Source organism: Nothobranchius furzeri, chromosome 2 (genome assembly GCF_043380555.1).
Source record: "Nothobranchius furzeri strain GRZ-AD chromosome 2, NfurGRZ-RIMD1, whole genome shotgun sequence".
Classification (NCBI taxonomy): domain Eukaryota; kingdom Metazoa; phylum Chordata; class Actinopteri; order Cyprinodontiformes; family Nothobranchiidae; genus Nothobranchius; species Nothobranchius furzeri.
The window spans coordinates 59,384,939-59,405,064 of NC_091742.1; the positions used below are offsets into that span (position 1 = coordinate 59,384,939).

The 20,126-nt window shown below is 42.0% G+C and overlaps 2 long non-coding RNA genes across 3 annotated transcripts; both read right to left on the reverse strand.

Moving 5' to 3' along the window:
• Nucleotides 1–888: 888 nt before the first annotated feature.
• Nucleotides 889–1,648, reverse strand: LOC129165184 (uncharacterized). Its single transcript, XR_008564580.2, has 3 exons — nucleotides 1,327–1,648; nucleotides 1,182–1,251; nucleotides 889–1,069 (listed from the first exon to the last, which is right to left on the reverse strand). It is a non-coding gene; the product is annotated as an uncharacterized lncRNA (long non-coding RNA).
• A 2,332-nt stretch (nucleotides 1,649–3,980) lies between these two features.
• LOC107377285 (uncharacterized) lies at nucleotides 3,981–18,259 on the reverse strand. 2 transcript variants are annotated; one of them, XR_011517221.1, is made up of 4 exons: nucleotides 18,161–18,259; nucleotides 15,464–15,651; nucleotides 15,220–15,361; nucleotides 3,981–4,132 (listed from the first exon to the last, which is right to left on the reverse strand). It is a non-coding gene; the product is annotated as an uncharacterized lncRNA (long non-coding RNA). The 2 variants fall into 2 exon arrangements; XR_011517220.1 differs by lacking the exon at nucleotides 3,981–4,132 and adding an exon at nucleotides 13,383–13,573.
• Between the last annotated feature and the right edge of the window lie 1,867 nt (nucleotides 18,260–20,126).

The window sequence follows — 20,126 nt, forward strand, 5'->3', positions numbered from 1 at the left end:
CCAATAGATTAGCTTTTGGGCGGGTCTAGTAGGAAACCGGTTTCCGTTTCGGTCCTAGTGCTCAACCAAATCCATTTAATGGAGCGTAATATTGTTTTTGGACGGAAAAAAGTGCAGGGGACCAAAACTGCCTTTTGAAAAAGTGGGGGGGACATGTCCCACCCGTGACCCCCCCAAAATTACGTCCCAGGATGCAGTGCATAAGTAAGTCCAAAGAGGATGTACATGGCCTGGGGCAGGTTCTCGGCATCCATCACAATCTTGCCCTCCAAGATGATTCCCACTGAGGATGTATGGTGGTGGAGGGACTGCATGTGTGCTGAAATATCCTGTTCACGGCAGAGGATCCCCACTGGAACATCACTCCACAAACTGTCTTCACCGTCAGTGTCCTAAAAAAAGGAACAAAGCATAATCACGTCCAAATTACAAAACAGTGTGATACTGGTGACGAACTAAAGCAACAAATGTTTTCCCTCATGTAGTTACTAATTTACACCAGAAGATGGCAGACAAACTGCCCTGATTTCATTATTCATTTACTGATACTAGCTGCTCTCTCGGTTGTAGGTGATCCTCTGGTGTCTGCAGCTGGTCTCTGGTGTCGTCAGGATCAGGAGCTTCCAGAAGAATGTGCCTTTCAATGACTCTTTCCCCCTTATTTGTTATATTAATTAAATAAATCTCAATTAATATATTTCTTGTTTTTGTTCATGTCCATAAATACTTAAACATGCTTGAAATTAAAACGAGCTTTTAACAGTGAGGTGCTAGTTTAATTCATCAGAATAGAGCTAGTTAAACATGCACCAATGTGATAATTCAATTAATGTAATTTATAAATATCCATTAAAATATCAAAATGAGATATTTGGCAGCACAAAAAACTTGTCAAACACAATATTTATTATAATAATTGTAGGCAGACAGGAGACAGAGCTGATGGAGGTTCTCAGTCATCGAAGGAAGGCTGAAGGCTTTCCAGGAACAGGAGATGTGGTGTTGTCTCTTCTCTCTCTATTCTGCCAGATGAGCTGATAGGTTACAGGTGTGTGAGGACATCCTCATGCTGTCATAACCAGATGACAGGAGTTATCAGGTGATCAGCCAGGCTAATGATGAGATGCAGAAAGAAAACAAATCCAGGACAGTGTACAATAATAATATGTGGTGTTGCTCACCTTATGTGCTCTTATAGAGTATTAACGTGTGCCTGCCTCATGGTGTAGAGTCCATATTTTGCTGAGTGTCCTGCAATAATGCAGGTTATTAGTTCATTTACTTTTGATAGCAAAGAACAAAATATTTAATGTAAAAGTTATTTACCAGGTGAATCAGCTCACACGTCACCACCAAGTGTCACAGGGCCAGAATCAGTAGCCTCCTTCATGATGCCATGATGTAATCACATACTTATTTAATTGTTGATATCTTAAAAATTCTGAAATGTTTTAATTTTTTTTTTTACCTTGAACAGCTCACTGAGCTTGCACTGTCACTGAGGTGGAAGCTGGAATCAACAGCAGACACCTCACATCTTGGTCTTTTCAGGGGTGTGGACGCTGCTCTGGGACTTTCTGGAAGATGAATTTCTGTCATGGTCCCCATGTCACAAGACACACTGAGGCTGTGAGCTCTATTCTGGGTGGCTATGTAAAAAACAAAGAAGCAGCACATTTATAAATCTTTAAAAGAGCATAAAATCACGTGTAACAATAATCTGTAAAACAAATTAAAACTAGAAGGTGATAATAAAATGTTTACATAGAAGATTATTAAAAATAATTCACCTTTGCTATGCCGGTAAGGCTTCACGTCAGCCTGGACAAGTGCATTCTTGCAGCTAAATCAGTCTGACAGCCAACGTCTTGGGTAGATTTAGCCTGAAAAAAAAAATAGAAGCACATTGTTGTTTATAAAGTCAGATAATATACAAAAGAAACTGTCCTATATAGGCGCTTTATAACATTCCTAGTGTGTGATGTTATTATAACGTAAAAGTCAGTCGCATATGATGTGGAGAGCCTGAAATGCGACCTCCTGAACAGAATTCCTCACGGAACCTGTTCACAAGCTGGATTTCACGCTGTAATGCTGTCTGTCAACTAGTGCTGCGTCAGTAAGAGTCACTGTTGCAGAATTACCGACTGACAAAAAAACAACCCGAATTTTCCCTGAGCCTGACAGTCATAGTCATGTGGACCGTTTCCTCGGCCAGGGCTTCGAGATATGTCCCGATTCGCCGCTGATTCTAAACTTACATCCCGTTCCACATTTTGTGAACTTGACAAATCAGCCCGAAGGCAGCGCAGGCTTATATTAGCTAAATGGAGTGAACCACGTCTCTCAAACTTTGCATTTAGGTAGGAAATAGTCTTTAGAAGATGTTAAAACTTTATTTAGCTGACTCACCTCAGACTGTAGCCCGCCGTGGTGGGGGAGCAGAGTCGGTGGGCTGCATCTAAATCGCGGAAGAGCCACGGTGGGCACAGCCTCCCTCTTCAAATGGAGACATGCAGAATCGCAGGTAAAATGCTGGTTGCAAACTACAGCACCAGGTGGGAGCTGAATGTTTTCCAGACACCAATTGCGCGCAACCACTGGCGCCTAATTTCTAAGTCCAGCAGAAAGGAGTGCAACCCCACAGAGCCACCGCAACCATACTACACTACACCTTCTCACCATACTGATATGGAGCACTAAACCCGAACTACTTTCCTAATTACACTAACAGCCAAACACTAACTAAACTACAATATCCAACAGCCAAGCTAACACTAAATAAGGATGTATAACACTAAAAGCTATGCTAAAGACTAGGATATGCTAATGCTATATGCTAATGCTGAACTACCGCTAACCGTCCTACACTCGCTTGCAAATCCAACTCCCAACTCGCCACAAGGCGTGGCCGAGACTCTCGTTGCTTTTATAACTTTGACACAGAGCTGCTACGTAGTACTCTACTGGTTTACGTAGTATCTTACTCTTCCATTGGCCAAAGTGTATTCAAAATGACTCAAATTCTATGTTTTAAGCTGAAGGTGGCGCTATACTGTGGTATTTAGGCAGAATTTTTAATTTTTAAAGAAAATGCACCAAAATGCTAAAATAATGAATACACACATTCAAAACACTATTAGACACTCATTTATACAGTTCATCAGCAAAAAAAAAAGTTAATGTAGACGTTACTTACTCTTTAAGAAACATCCTTCAAAAGGTCACTCTGACATCAAGTCGTGATATAAAAATAGCATAGGTCTTGACTGCACTACAATCAGTTACAATTATCATTTATATCAGGGGTGTCAAAACATAACATGCGGCCTGCGGGCCGGATCAGGCCCGCACACAGTTTAAATCCGGCCCACGAGATGATTGTGTAAACCTTATTTTCAGACTTTACAATGTAAAGTCTGAAAATAAGGTTTCATTTTTCAATTCAACTGCTGGTGAAATCTAAAAGATGTCAGGTATCAGGAGTCAAAGACATGCATGAAACTGATAAGCCATGTGATCTGTGAATCAGTTATTTGAATTACTGAGGAATAGTCTGGGTTTTTTGTTTTGTATTTCACATTTTCAAAAACACTTCAGGTGTTTTATTATTAATAGTGATGTTGTGCTTAAACTATTTTGGATACACTGTCCTCAGGCTCCAGCTTTGTTTTGTGTTGATCGTATTAAAACAAAGAAAACAATCTGAAGCAGTTTTTAATTTATACATACTTTAATTTTACTGGCCTGGCCCACTTGAGACTAGATTTTCCTCAATGTGGCCCCTGAGCAAAACTGAGTTTGACACCCCTGATTTATATTATGTGACAACATAAGCTGCATTAGGTGCTTTCCAACATTATCATCTATTACATATGACAGTAAAAGCTGTTTTTAATAGTGTTCGTATTACATATGACATTATCATCAATTACATGTGATAGGGAACATTTTGTAATGCAGTTTATCAGGCGTCGACGGCCTGAAGCAGTGTGTCATGTTCCACAGCCTGACCAGCAATGATGACAAAGGCTTGAGACACATGTTGTTTATCATTTCCCAATGTCAGGACGTAGGGGAATGGTCTTGATGTCTTGTCCTCGTGGAGGTATTCCACCATGTTGGTTCCAGGCTAAAAAACAGAGAAAGAAAGCATAATGACGAACAGGTGAGAAGGTATGAGTGAGTAAGGAACAAATGTCTACCAACATCAACTGGGTGACAGTGGCACAGGAGTTAAGTGCTTGCCCTGTAATCAAAAGGTTGCATGTTCAAGCCCCGTTCAGTTTGTCGCTGTCACGTTTACATGCACAAATTTAATCGGATTGAATGCCCAATCAGATCAAAAATTCTGCATGTAAACATGTCAATCAGAATATTCTGATCCGATTCGGCCCAATCAGACTGAAATTTCAATCCGATTGAGAGAGGTGGTTTATTCCGTTCATCATTCCGATTGACTTGCATGTACACAGCCATTCGGTTTTTGGGGTAAAATAATGCCCACTGCGCATGTGTGCAACAGCGAGCGGGCCTCTCCGCTGTCATTTGGACTGCCTGACTTCAAAAATGATGGCGTAATTAACGAGCGGCGGCTTTTAAATCCGACGACAAGCCGTCCCCATCTCAGTAATATTTAATTCAGAACTTGCATTTTGTGGAAGTAAAATAAAAATCTGATTATTGCACAAATCATTCGACAAACATGTTCAAATCTGTACTGGAAATACGCAGGTTTATTGCAGGGGTTGCAGCGCACGGATCCCTGTTTCTGTCAGCTTTGAACGCAGCAGCTTCTGCAGCAGGTGATGGAGACGCGCTTGTAAAGAACACAGGATAATATGGGTTTTACAGACCTGATTGGAGGCTGATGTTGGGTAGGAAAACGTCCTCGGTTAAATACTCTGGACAACGGTAAAGTCCGTAGCACGTAAACAGCAGATGACCTGAGATGCGGTTCGTTAATGAAGAACACAGGCTTCTAAACTTTCTGAACATCTTCTGTTGTTTTGTTTGAACAGATTTTTCTCAACAGTTTCAGCTGATTGTCACATATTATTAATAAGCCACAACAGAGCTCAGTAATAAAACATGAGTCTAACCCCCCCCCCCCCCCCCCTGTGCAGTATGTACAGTCTATGGCCGCAGCGCAGCGCAACAGCACAGCTGTCACTTCAGACCCGCGGACCAGCTGATCAAGAGGCAGAGACATAACCCTCCCTTATTTTAATCAACAATAAAATGCAGCAAAGCATATATCTGCAGTTATTCACTGAAGAAAACGTAACTTCTATGAGCTAAATAAAAATATTAAATTGAATAAATGGATCAGGAAAGCAGGAAGAATAGTTATTTCTGTTTTTACATTTTTCATTTCGTTTCATGGCGGTTGTTTAAAATTTTTCTTTGGGAAAGGCAACTCTGCGCATGCTCAACCTATTTAATCGGATTAAATGCTTGGTGCATATGTACGCACGGCATGATCGGATCATTTCAGTTCGTGTCCATGTGAACAGAGATTCGGAAATTCCGATCAACCAAGATTTCAATCGGATTGAGGAAATTTGGCACATGTTGGGCAAGACACTTAACCCCCCCTTGCCTCTGTCAGTACACACCAGGGCAGCAATGGCTACCCAGTATGTGAATGGGTGAATGACTGACTGTGTTGTAAAGTGCCTCGGGGGGGTTCCAGGGCTCTATAAGATGCTATATCAAATGTTGGGTTATTTTAGCAGCACAGGTTACCTAGAGTGAATCACAAGCACAGGTGAAAGCTGAAACATTTTATTTGTCTCTGCAGAGGGAGAAATGTGAAAACCAAGAACAAACCAACCTGGTGTGGAATTCGACAAATCTCAAAGAGTAGACCCCCTTTGAGCGTCTTTTATTCAGTACAGAGCACACACATCAGCACATTCCTTGATAAGTGAAATAAGAAGTGATATTTGACTGTTTATCCGTCTGGTTCCGCTCCCATCTGTGTGTCCAGTCATTCACCCAGGGAAAGGAGCTGATCAGCGGAAAACAACCCTCAGGAGGCCACTCTGACCTTCGGTCGAGTTATAAACACACTAAGCAGAGCATATGGCTTGTGTAACTACTGCACTACAATTATTTATAATATGTGACGGTAAAAGCTGCATTACAAATGTTCCCTAACAAAGGCCATTTATCATTTAACTAGTATAGCAGAATTTAAAAAAGACATTATGACAAGCATTTTCCTGGTCCTCACAAGAAAAAATATTATTTTAAAGAGCACAATTCAGGTTAGAGACTCCCATGAACAAATGTTTAGAGAAACACAGTAAAAACTCGTTTAAAAATTTTTTTACACATGCATAATTTAGGCTTTAAGAGTCATTTCTGAGAGATTTTTTTTTGCCAAACCAAGTGACGTCAGCTGAGGGAGTCCTGTTAGTTTAACCTAGCGATGCACTGATATGAAAAATGTTGGGCCAATGCCAATATCTGATATTAAGATCACGGTTATGGCCGAAAACCGATATTTGCCGATACCGATATACTGACATTAATGCTTCTAAAATCAGCAGATTATGTATAGAATGAACATTTTTAAGCTGAATTTACATTATCATGTACACACAACACACACATTTACAGTTCTGAGATGATTTCATTCACTGTTCACATGACTAAATAATCACTCATCACACCCCTCACCCTCTGAAACAGGCAAACAAGATGGAAAAAATATCGGTTGTTAATATCGGCCTGGTTTTATTTATCGAACCGATGTCGATATGTAAAAAAATGACTGGCCGACACCGATATTCATCCCCAGTTTAATCCAGAGAAAAATCTGGATTCTAATGCGGTTCTGACAAAAAGGAAACTTTAATTGTTTATAATTCTACTTCTAATGGACCAAAACCGTACAGCAAGGTCTGAATGGATCAAAACACAAAAGTATTAACATATAAATATGTTAACTTCTGAGTCAGTATGGTGTGGTTATGAGGCGATCATTCAGTGGCACTGCAGCCTTGTTTTAAAAGCCTAAGATGTTTTTAAAGTGACCAACACAAGCTTGTAGATGACTTGACTATATTTGGAAGTATAGAATAACAAATCTGGATATGCGTGTGTGTGTGTGTGTGTGTGTGTGTGTGTGTGTGTGTGTGTGTGTGCGTGTGCACATTCATGAGCCAAAGAATAACAGGTATATGTTAATGAAAAGATAAAAGTTTGCCTTTAGATGTACTGGAAGACTTACAGGTTTATGGTGGATGAAGGCCATGTTACATTCTTCAAAGGTGTGGTGAACCATTTTTGCACTGTGGCCACGGCCAAGTTTGTAAGCAAGGGAGCTAGGATGGCAACTGCCTCAGGCTGAGTTCACCAATGGTAGGGCTGGGCGAAAAATCGATCAAATGAATTAATTCAAATTTTTTGTTGCGGGCGATTCATAAAGTAGGTAAATTGAGTTTTTTGTAATGGCGCCTTTTTGGCCCTCCGGAGGTCTCGTAGCATCAGGTTCCCCACCCACGAGCAAGCGATAACACACAAAACAACAGACAGCTAGCGACCAAATGGCGACCAGTGACGGCGGTGAGAGTGGGAAGTTTGTTCCGAAGAAAGGGATAAAATCATCGGTTGTTTGGAACTGGTATGGGTTTGCTGCAACAGACATAAAACAAGAGACCCCAGGCTGCAACCTTTGTCTAAAACCCGTCGCAATCAAAGGCAGCAGCACCACTAACTTGTTTCAACACCTTAAACAGAGGCATCAAGCCAAACACGAAAAATGCCAGTCTCTCCGAGACGAACAAAGCCGCAGTGACCAAGAACCAGTGGCTAAAAAACAGCTAACTGTAGCTGAATCGTTCGCACAGGGGACCGCATATGACAAGAAAGGGGCCCGGTGGACTACAATCACCGACGCGGTCGCTTTGTATCTAGCAAAAGACATGGCACCCATATATATCGTGGAGAAGACGGGGTTTATAAATTTGATGAAAACATTGGATCCCAGGTATGAGCTACCCAGCCGAAAGTATCTCAGTGAAGTAGTCTTGCCGCAACTGTACACTACAGACACGCAAAAAAGTTGGCAGACAACTGGAGGAGCGGTCCTTTTTTTCGGCAACAACCGACATGTGGAGCAGTCGAACTATGCAGCCGTATAGGAGTTTAACGATGCATTTTATTAACAATGTGTGAGATTTACGTAGTATTTCCCTCCAAACGTCATACTTTCCCGAGGACCACACCGGTGAACTTATCGCCAAAGGACTGAGAGACGCTCTTGACTGCTGGAACCTGTCTGAGAATCGTCTATCCTGCATGACGACTGACAGTGGGACCAACATGATTAAAGCCCTGAAAGTTAACGGATGGCCAAACCTCCGGTGCTTTGGACACAAACTACACAACGCTATTGGTAAGTCTGACAATAAGTAAAATAAAATATTACATTTCCACAGGGCACATCAAACCACAGCCAAGCTGGATGACGCTCGTCTTTCACTACTGTAGCAATGAAAATTGCATTGATATTGTTTGCGTTCCGCCCGGAGGTTTTAAGAGTGTGACACTGCAGGAGCGGCAGGTAAACATAAATGCTACCAGTTTGACACTGGAAAGTTGAATAAAGATTTCCTATTGAGAGGGTAAAGTTCAAAGTTCAGTTTGGAACTGTCATTAAATTGAAATTGAGTTTTGTATTTTGAAAATGGATTAATTTGGTTTGAAAGTGCATTTTATTCTACTGCAAATTGACCCTCCAAACGCTCACTTTCACCCCCCTCTCCTCAGGTTCAGTTTAGCTTATTTAAATTTGCTGCTAAAACTGAAAATTGCATTTCAACCTGGAGTAATTCAAATTCAGTTCCTAATGTTAAAGGAAAAGTGCCCACTAACACACATGTAGACAGATTTCAGAACAATATTTGAGAGTCATGGGTGTTTTGTGTATGTAGATAAAGTTTTAGATGTTTGAGTTCAACTCATGAAAAATGGGAGCAAAAACAAAAGTGTCACGTTCGGGGTCCAAAATTAAATTTTTTACTCACCGGCCAAGTTGGCTGGTAGATGAAGAAAATCTACCGGCCAAGCATATTTTTTACCGGCCAAAATTCTAAATGATTTAGATCTACCTAAAGCATGTTATTCTATATTATGTTGATTCCAAACAGAGTGACAAAATAATTAAAACATCAATTATTAAGAAAGACAACTCTTTTGTCATTTTTACTATTTATTTATTTATTTTTAGAGATGTTTTTATGAACTCTTTCATTGAAATCTAGTCAGACTCCTTGTTTTCTCTGTCCATGAAGTCTGGCCTCCTGCTTCTGACACCGTCTTTGTGCCAAAGCATTACAGCCTCATTTGGGTCACAGTCCTTGATCTCTGGAGAACACAGCTGCAGCATGAGAATATCTGAAAGTGTGTCAGGGCTAGGGTTGTCACGGTAACCGGTGTAGCAGTAAACCCCGGTAAAAAAGTTGACAATAATAATAACCGTCTTGTTTTAAAAATATATATATTATCTCGGTGGATTACCGTGGCTGCGCTGTAGGCGCGGTGACCCTTACCAGCCACCGTATCATCTGCTGAAGTTGCCGGCGGCACATGCGCATTTTGTTGTTTACGACCAAAACTTTCTTTAAAGAGCAAGTCACCCTCTAATCAACTTTTTTTTGTTGATAAACTATATAAATGAGTGTCTAATTGCTCCGTAGACACGTTCAGTCAATAATTTGGCACTTTAGTTAATCTTAGTAAAATTTTAAATTATCTGCCTAAAACTGTCAATGTTGCACCGTCGTCAGGTAAAAACTCTGCACTGCATTTGAATTTAAATCTGCCATCGCTATTGGCTAAGAGGTACACTATGATGTTAGATGGTACATTATGATGTCACAATGTCGTGAGTGTGTGTATTTGTTAGTGGCTCTGCCCTCTCGGTCTCCTAGGCAACAGCATTTGTTGCATTTTTCAAACAGGAAGTGGGAGTTGAGTAAGAATCTGGCAGGGGGTGACTTGCTCTTTAAGCTAAAGCTGAAATAATGGCCAGAGGTGATGGCAGCACTCGGGACATTTATTATCCCTCAAAGAAGACAAAGTCGGAAGTATGGGCATTTTTTGGATATTTGAAGAATGCCGAGGGACAGTTGATAGAAGACGGCTATCCTGTTTGCAGCACGAGCAGAAAAAGTGTCTGTGAAAGGCAGCAACGCTACGTGGCCATTGGCTATGTCTCAATTCAGGGTCTGCATCCTTCGTCGGCCGGTTACGTCACAGCGCCGCGACTAGGCCTGTCCCAATTCGAAGACTCCTTCAAATGTGGTCGACGAATTCGGCCTTCTTTTCGCCTGCATGAAGGATCCTTCAATGGTTCACATTTCCCAAGATGCCTTGCGGGCATTTAAAAACAATGGCGGACAGTGAAGCGGGAGCTGTCGGAGAGGATTGCGCATATAAATGTCAGTTTAAACTTGAAAACTGTTAGGTTAAGGACTTTTTGTGATACATGAACGTTATTTTAGTTAGAAATGTTACAGTAAAAGTGCTTGTATTGCGGTCTTGGCTTGTATGTTCGGCCGCTCGGTGTCGCACTTCTCCCGCTACGTTTTCCCCCTGATTTTAATAGAAGTTTGTATTTTAGGGACAAAAGACAAAACCAGGGAGTTTAGTAAGCTTAGGGCGGAGATGGACCACATGTTCACCGGAGCGAAGTATTCGGAGGCTGTGGCATGGAGGTACAATAACATCTCATCTTTTAAAAACTGTCGTTTGAGTTTAGTTGTTTCTGCGAAAACATGAAAGGAACAACCCGTTGTCCTCTTTTCTCTTCCTGTTTCTTTTCTTACATGTTAGGACTATTCTGGAGAAAATGGACATCCAGGGGAAGGTGACCCCCATCCAGGCAAAAAAAAAAAAAAAGGGATAATTTAAAGAAAAAATATAAAGTATGTAGATGTGTGTGGAAAAATATAACATGTATACATGCTAAATCTAAAAAGGTTAAACAGGTTTGTAGTTATTTGTGTAAACTGACATTTTTTTTTATCTAGGATTGCAAGTATCCAGGGTCAGGAGAGGGGGTTAGTGGGAGGCCCACTGCTGCTACTTGGCCCTGGTTTCACCTCATGGATGAGGTATTAGGACAGAGACCCTCAACCAGTCCGCCTGTCCTAATTGCCTCTATCTGTGAGGACACTCCAGGGTCAAGTACAGCAGTGGAGGAAAGGGAGGAGAGTGAGGATGAAGATGGTCAGCCAAGAGGAAGAAAAAGGAGAAGGGACAGCGATGACCAGCTTCTGGAGCTGATCAGGGAGGACGTGAGGCTGCAGAGGGAGGCAGAGCAGGAGAGAAGGGAGAATTTTGACAGGCTTGCTAGAAAAAATGGTTAATAAAGATTAAACATGTACATTTAAAAGAAATATCTGAATAAAATCAGTTCTGTATTAAACTCTTGAATTTTATTTTTGTTTACAAATGTGAATTGTTTACTATTACAGGGTATCCGCTGGGTCTGAAAAGCCTTAAAAGGTGATAAATCGGTTTTGGTCAAATTAAGACCCTTAGAAAGTATTAAAAACTATTATCTCATCTTTGCTCAGGCTCAGCTTGTCGAAAGTATTTTCTCTGAATTACCTCTCCAACAGTCCCAAAAACATTGTTTAAGTGTGTGATTTTGATCATTTTAATAAAAAACAAACAAACAAAATTTAGCCTATTGTGGGTGCATTTGAATTGCCTCTAAAAGCACCACAGTGCTTTTAGAGGCAATAGTGGTCAAATAGTGGTCAACTATTTAAAAGTACCAGTATCACTCATGTAAATGTTGACAACAGGAAGCTGCAGTGACATATTAAAAATATTGAGGATGTCTTGAAACAGTATTAAAATGAACTTCAAGATTCTTTCCTATAACCTGTATTGTTAAATGTATTAAACAAAAAAATGTAATTGAGAAAATAATGGAGAAATGGATCAAACTTAACACTTTTATTTCCAACTTTATTTTCTTTGAACATGGTTGAACATATATACACAAAATCATGAAGGGAAACATACAAAATAAGAGAAATATCTGACAAAGAAAAATAACAAAAATGCATATTTAGTGCAGGATTAACCTGAGTGTCCATTTCCAAGACCGTTTCAACAACTCTGAAGCAGGAAGTCTCTAACAGGGCTGCTGGATCTGCTGAACAGATGAATGTCATGGATGGAGTGCTGGAGCTGAGACCCGTGGCTGCTCTTTTCTGGTTGACAAGTGAAGCATCCTACTGGGTGGTCTGCAGAAAGAGCTTCAAGATGCGTCTTGACTGTCCACTGCATCATCCATCGGTTTGCAGGGCTGGCTGTCGACGGCTGCTACGTGACCAAGACTGAAACATAAATAGAGAAATAGGAGATAAATACAACATCTACATACTATTGGTGAAATGTTAAGACTATTTAAAAAAATGTAAATTGACTCATTTGTTACCTGTTAACAGTAGTCATGATCCAGTGGAACCTCCTCCAGGGCAGACACCTCACAGCACTGCTGGTCCCGCCAGCGTGCACCGCTGACATCCTCCAAACCAGCCTCCCCCTCATCATCTCCACCATCCTCCTCAGGCTCATCCTCCGCCGCCACAAAGTCTCCAGCACTGAGGCAGATGTTGTGGAGGATGGTGCAAGCGGTAACAACCTGTAATACATAAATTAATTAATTGAAATATATTTCACAGAAATGAGAAAAGACACATTTCGTACACTTACGTGAGGCACAAAGGTGTGGTGGACCTCCAGCGCTTGCAGGAAGATGGCTCTGAACCTGGTTTTCATCATTCCAAAAGCACGCTCTATCACAGAGCGTGCTTTTGGAATGATGGCTGTTAAAGCACTGGGCAGCCACACCTTGATTCCCACGTTTGTAGGGAGTGATGAGTGGGCTTTGCAGGCATGGGTACCCACCATCTGCGAGGATGAAGTGCCCTGGAGGAGGGTAGACTGACTGTCTGTACGGCGGGCTGTGGCGGAGCACCCTGGAGTCGTGCACCGACCCCGGCCAGCCCATGTAGGTGTCGATGAAGCGGCCCTGATGGTCACACACAGCCTGCAGGATGATAGAGGGGAACAGTTTCCTGTTCCTGTAGCAGTGACCATCAGGGCCGCTTGGAGGCTTGATCCTGATGTGGCAGCCGTCGATGGCACCTGCAGCTTTAAAAAAGCTCTATGCCGTGCCAGCCCTGCAAACCCCTGGGACACCACCTCCAGGTCTTCAGGGGTTTTTGGAAGGTGGATGACCTGGTGGCGAATGGCCACAACCTCCTCCGTGACTCTGTGGACGATGCAGTGCTGTCGAACGAGGAATCCTGAACGATCTGGAGACCACCCTGTCAGATGCTCCACTTGCCAACCAGAAAAGAAACACCAGAGTCTCAATTGTGGCACCCCAACCACGACGCCGATCTTAGTTCAGCAGATTCAGCAGCACTGAAAGGGACTCCCTGCTCAAACGCAAGTCTGGTCTCGGGTCTTGCTGGTTGAAGAAACGGTCCAGGACTGGGAGACTCAGGTTAATCCTGCAGTATCTGGGTCTAGTCTGGTTAAAGAGAAATACAGAAAAAATAAAGTTTCATTTCAAAGCTGTAATTTCAATTTTTTATAAAACATTACATTATTCTCAATGCAAATGTGATAATATTGTGCATTTTTATGCTATTCTTTCAAATTTCTAAAAACTTAACTTTTGAAGAATGTATGCAATGAAGGCCAAAAGATCAATTTTCTGTAATTAAGTTTTGTAAGTCATATAACAAGTTCTTATTTTTGTCCACTAGATGTCCCTCTACAGGTAATTGATGGTTCCATGTAATGTGCTCTTTCTGCTAACAGTTATTTGTTATTTAATGATATCCATATTTTTTAATTATTATTTTTTATTTAAGCCATTTTCACATTTTTTTCTTCTTACTTGAGTAACTCTTTAGGTGGGGAGCTTTTTTAGTTGAGTAAGTATAAAAGATTTGAAGTTGTAGTTTATATTTGAGTATAGGTTTTGAATTTAATACGGAGTCTGTTTACAACCTGTAAAAAGTTGCTAAAATTATCCATTAAACTAGCAATAGCCGATAGGTAAAGTCTACTTAGTAGAAATTACTTTACCTGTTCACTGTTGCGTCTCAGCCTGAGCAATAGAAAATGCCTTCGCGGGCGATAAATGTCTTCTAACTCCTCCGGAACCAAGGAAATTATTAAAAAGCTCAACAAAACTTCCAGCTCCATCATTTGAAGTTCTTTCTCCCTTCTGCTCAGCGGTTCCATGGTTGCTAGGCGACGGAACGTTCGGCGAGGGAGAGGCGGGAATTCACGAAGGCTAGGCCTGTCCAAATTCACAGCCGTTAACATCCGGTCTACTCGGCCGACGGAGGACCCAGCCCACGTCGGGCGAGTAGGCTGGGTCCTTCGAAGGATGCAGACCCTGAATTGAGACACAGCCATTGTCTCACGACTCCGCCATCTCCGGTTCGCCACTTTTCACAAAACCTTCTGGTTGCCACTGGTCCTGGTGGTTTTTCTTCCAGTTCGACGAGTTTTCATTTGGAAGGCTGGCTGACTCCAGTTAAAAACCGCCACATTTCACCGCTAGTTTTAACACGACGCTAACTGCTAACTTGATAAACTGATTGAATGGGATAGGTGGAAATGATGTTGGATGTAGCGCTCACGTTTCACGTACGTTTATGTTCGTTGCATGCAGGTGGGAGGAGTATCAGAAATCCACGGAAGATGACTGATAAACATAACTAATTTGGTGCAAACATTTACTCGCTATGTGGCAGATAGAGCTCAAAATTTTACTCGCCAAATGGAGCAATTTGCTCGCATTTGGCGAGTGGCGAGTGTTAAATTTCGGACCCTGGTCACGTTTATATTTGTGTTCAGTATACATTAAAATTATAGGACCAGTGAACATTGGTGGAGACAAATCTGTAAGAGACGAGCACTGCACAGTGTTTTCCCTACAATGGCTCAGATGTGGTGCTGCGCCACATGCGCTATTACAGAAAGTCCATCACAGCCCAGGTGAGTAATGAGCCCATCAGTTAGACTAGGGGTCTTGTTGCAGGCTTTCAACACTAGTTGGACTAAAATAGCCCAGTGAGGGAGACCAGCTTCGTTGGGGAAACCTTACATTGACACAAACCATATTGACAATTGCAAAGATGGCAAGCAAGAATATATTACCTTGTGTTAACCCATCCAGGGACGAGATCAGCTTTCCCTCCCGTCTTTACAGGTACAGGATTTCCTCCGCATAAATGGGTAGCCAAGTTTCAAACAACTTTGATGAAGCGTCCCCATGCAGGATAAGAAGGTCATGTGCAATCTACAAAATAGGAAACCTTCTTTAAACAAATTCAATGTGGCATACTAATAAAACACAATCATCATCATCATCACATGATAATTATTATTTCCCTAAACCTACCATGCCTTTTCTCATTAGGTGAGGGAATTCTTAGAAGATCTGGTAGATGGTCCAATTGTTGTCCCTAATGCACTTAGCCCTGTAGACTGCAGTGTCTTGCATGTAGTTCTCTACCTGACTGAGGAGCTGGCAATGGTTTCTTAACCATTCTTTAAGCTGTGACGCGCGTTCGTCAGATATGGTACACTCTGTAAAAAAAAACACAAGAATTTGATCCTGACATGCAAACACACACATGATGAAAAATGTGAGCTTTAGAAAAAATTTGAACACATGTAGACTCCAGTTTTTGGGTGAACTTTTTAAAGGGGTCATCACCTGAAATGTTTATCTTTCTATGTTAAAACTTTCTGTCTGACAGACGCCAGGTGGTCAGACTGGGCAGCACCACCTCATCCCCCGTCACACTGAACACTGGTGCTCCGCAGGGGTGTGCATTGAGCCCTCTCCTGTACTCACTCTACACCCACGACTGCACGGCCACTAGAAACTCCAACATCATTGTGAAGTTTGCGGACGACACCACGGTGGTGGGTCTCATGATCACCAACGACGATGAGACGGCCTACAGGGAGGAGATCAGCGCCCTGACCCACTGGTGTCAGGACAACCGTCTCACCCTCAACGTCACAAAGACAAAGGAGATGATAATGGACTTCCGGAGGTGCAGAGGAATACACACCCCCATCACCATCAATGGTGACGCTGTGGAGAGGGTGAGCAGCTTCCGTTTCCTTGGAGTTCATCTGGCTGAGGATCTTACGTGGTCAGTGCACACGGAAAATACAGTGAAGAAGGCACAGCAGCGCCTCTTCTTTCTCAGGAGACTGAAAAGATTTGGCATGAGCCACCGCATCCTCAGGACCTTCTATCGCTGTGCCATTGAGAGCATCCTCACTGGATACATCTCCGCCTAGTATGGCAACAGCACCGCTTACAACCGCAAAGCTCTCCAGAGAGTAGTGCGGTGTGCAGAAAGGATAATTGGAGGTGAGCTTCCCTCCCTCAAAGACATCTACAGGAAGCGGTGCCTGAGGAAAGCGGGGAGGATCATCAAGGACTCAAGTCACCCCAGCCATAAACTGTTCAGACTACTTCCATCAGGAAGGAGGTTCTGCAGCATCCGGTCCAGAACCAGCAGACTGAGAGACAGCTTTTTCCATCAGGCCATCAGACTGCTGAACACTTCACAGACACCTCACCCTCACTACTGAAACTCCAACATTACACACTCCATACTGTACATTAATGCCACTGTTTTGCACATATCAGCCTCTGTATATTTTATGTCTCTTATCTTATTGTTTACTCATTCATTTGTAAAACACGTATATACACACTATACACACACTCACACGCACACACGTAGAACAATATATTAAAAAAAATAAATAAATAAAAAATAATATACTAGCATACACATTTAGTAATGCATATACATTACAACTTATACATATTGTTACTTAGATTAGCCATTTTTATATTTTGCTTGTTTTTACATTACTGTATTTTTGCACAACTCTGTTGCTGTGAAGCTCGCACACAAGAATTTCACTCGCATGTACTGTACCAGTGTACCTGCACATGTGACGTGACAATAAAAGTGATTTGATTTTACATGTATATAATGGTTTGCTAATGATTGTACACTGGCCTAGAAGCCAATATTTAAAAGAGCAATGTTTGTTTATCCTTGTCTTCTTTAACTCGCCAACATGCACCTCATGTGCACACTCTCTCAAAACCGTGATCTTGATTTTTGTTATGTCAAAGCGGCAGGGTATTACCATACATGAACACGCTGCTGTAGCTTGCACTGCCCCTCTCCCACGGAATAATGGCATCGAGCACCACCGCTACTGAATTAAGAAAAAAAGAAAGATGTTTATCCCTCCTACTGTCCTGATGCGTGTGACCCCGCGAGGAAAGTTGACCATTGAGCAGGGTTGACGGTTTATGCCTTGGGTCCATGTGGCAGGGGTGAGGAGTGAGCACCACCTCACCCCTGCCAAGGGATAAACCATCAATCCTGCTCAATGGTTAACTTTCCTCGCGGGGTCGCCCATAAAGACAGTGGGAGGGTTAAGGTTTTAAAACAACTTAAAAGATGGACTTTAACTAAGGCTCCTTGGACCTTCTACAGTGGCTCTGAGTAACTTTAGTTAAAATTCTTTAAAACAATTATCCGATTTTATTAAATATAGATAGGCACCATAAAAATAGGGTTTGAACAGCATTTAAATTAATTTCTTTGAATATTTGTGCTGACTATCCACAACAGAATGATAGTAGAAGTACCAGTAACATTTTTAGATCTATTTGTTTTTTTTTTCCCACTATTATCAACATCTCATTGAAAACAATTCCATACTGTTTTCCAAGTAAATTTTTTTTCTTAATTTCAAATCCCTTATATAATATATGTAGGGAAGACGTGCCTAAAATAATTTAGGTTGAATGTATCTGAAACAACAACCGCAGCATCTTGTCTGTGTCAGAATCTTCTTTGGGTTTAGGAAGAACCTGTCTAATTACTGGGAAACTTGTTTTTGACCCAACACTTGAACTCAACTCACCCCCCAAAAAAGAACACCAGCCTCGGGAAATATCAGTTTAGGCTGAAAGTGAAAAGAGAAAAACCTGCAAAAGTTCTTCACAGAATACTGTAGTATTTGGAGAGGACTTTGTTTGACTTACGAACTTGAAGCTCCAACCGCTGTGAGATGTTGAAACAACAGTAGGAGCAGCACAGCGATACCGGCTACCGCACTGTTTTGCCTAGCTGTCTCCGTGACTGTGATTGGTCAAATGACGACTCGTGACCCACTAACAAAGATGGTTTGTGAACAGGATGAACACTCCTTTTTTTAAAACGGATTCTTTTCATCAACATATAAATATTGGACAATGGGTTTCCATATGCTCCAATAACACGTTTTTGAATAAAAATAGGAGGTGGCCACCACCGCCATTTTGACCATGTCACAGGTTTCGTCAAGCCCAGACAATTCCATAAAAGGGAAGAGAAGTGGAGCTGAGGGTGGGGCTGTAAGGCTGGGATTAACTGACGACACCCGGTCGAACTAGCTACAAGCTAACCTGAAGCTAACCCAAAGCTAATGCGGAGGTGGGAGCTAAGCTAACGGAGGTAGCAACCTAGCTACAACCGGAGTTAACTGTGCACAACACCAGAGCTTCTGAGTCAGACTAGAGATACGCCGGGCTGACAGCTGGGGAGAACCGGGTGGAAAGGTTTCCATCCCAGAGCTCCACAAGCCGGCAGCCCGCGCAGCAGACAGAAGCCGCGATCAGACAGAGATGCGCCGAGCTGCGGGGAGGAGAGAACCGGGTGGAAAACAGAGGTATCCCGAGAGCTCCACAAGCCGAAAGTCGGAACCCAGCTTCACCAACATGTTATATTTCAACCCATTTCCTAAAGTGCAGCATTATGTTAAATGAACTGGGTTTTACCCTGTTACATTTAAATTTCATGGTTAAACAGCACATGTTAAAATCTAAGCTCAGCTCGGCAGTGACCTAAAATACATAAATATAATTTTACTTACAGAAAAAAATCTAGTGGAGACTCCTTAGACCAGGGGTGTCAAATATGCAGCCCGAGGGCCAGATCCGGCCCGCGAGATGGTTGTGTAAACTATATTTTCATACTTTACAATGTAGAGTTAAAATAAACTTATCTTTGTGAGCAAGTTTCCTCTGTAATGAGTATAAATAAACCAAAGCTGCGCTCTAGGCTCACACAAGAACTTGAATCACATCCTGAAGTTGGTTGCCACTCAGGATGTGACTTCTGATATTAATGTGCTGGTGAAAGCTAAAAGATGTAAAGTAAAATGAGTCGAATATACTTTAAGTGCTGCATGAAACTGATCTAGCCATGTGATCTGTAAGCTCTGAATCTTCAAATTTATTTCAAATTTTCAAGTACACTTCAGGTGTTGCACTTGTACTATTTTGGATACACTGTCCTCAGGCTCCAGCCTTGTTTTATATTGATTGTATTAAAACAAAGAAAACAATCTGAAGTTGTTTTTAGTTTACCGGTCCGGCCCACTTGGGAGTAGATTTCCCTCACTGTGGCCCCTGAGCTAAAATGAGTTTGACACCCCTGCCCTAGACGCTCTATTAGTGCAATTAATGCCACAGCAAGTCATTTTGTCCAACAATTGCACAAATAATATCCAAAAAAGAACGTGCAAACGCTACAACTAATGGTCTAAGTTGAGAGACTGAAAATGACCGAACAGTTTTCAGGCGAGGCCGAGGCTCAGACTGAGGCCTTTCCCCCGAGCTAGCTCTGCAGTCACGTGGGTCTGATGCTCATTAATTATACAGAATTTTAGGCTTTTAATACACTTAAACAGAAGAGTGAGAAAAAAATTCACCCCCCTCAGAGTTGTCATGAGTGCAAACTAGATCATTTAAACCAAAAACATGTTTTGGAACCAGGCTGTAAACATGTTTATTTCTGCTGTGAAATTGGTATTTTTAACATGGGAGTCAATGAGGATTTGCTCGCTTCTGACACCAGCCCCTAGTGGATGAGGGTGGAACTGCAATTTTTGTCACTTCCGCGTTGGCTTCAATTTTTCACCCACATTGAGGGGGCTTGGTTCAAACAAGTACAACAACCCAGGTGCTG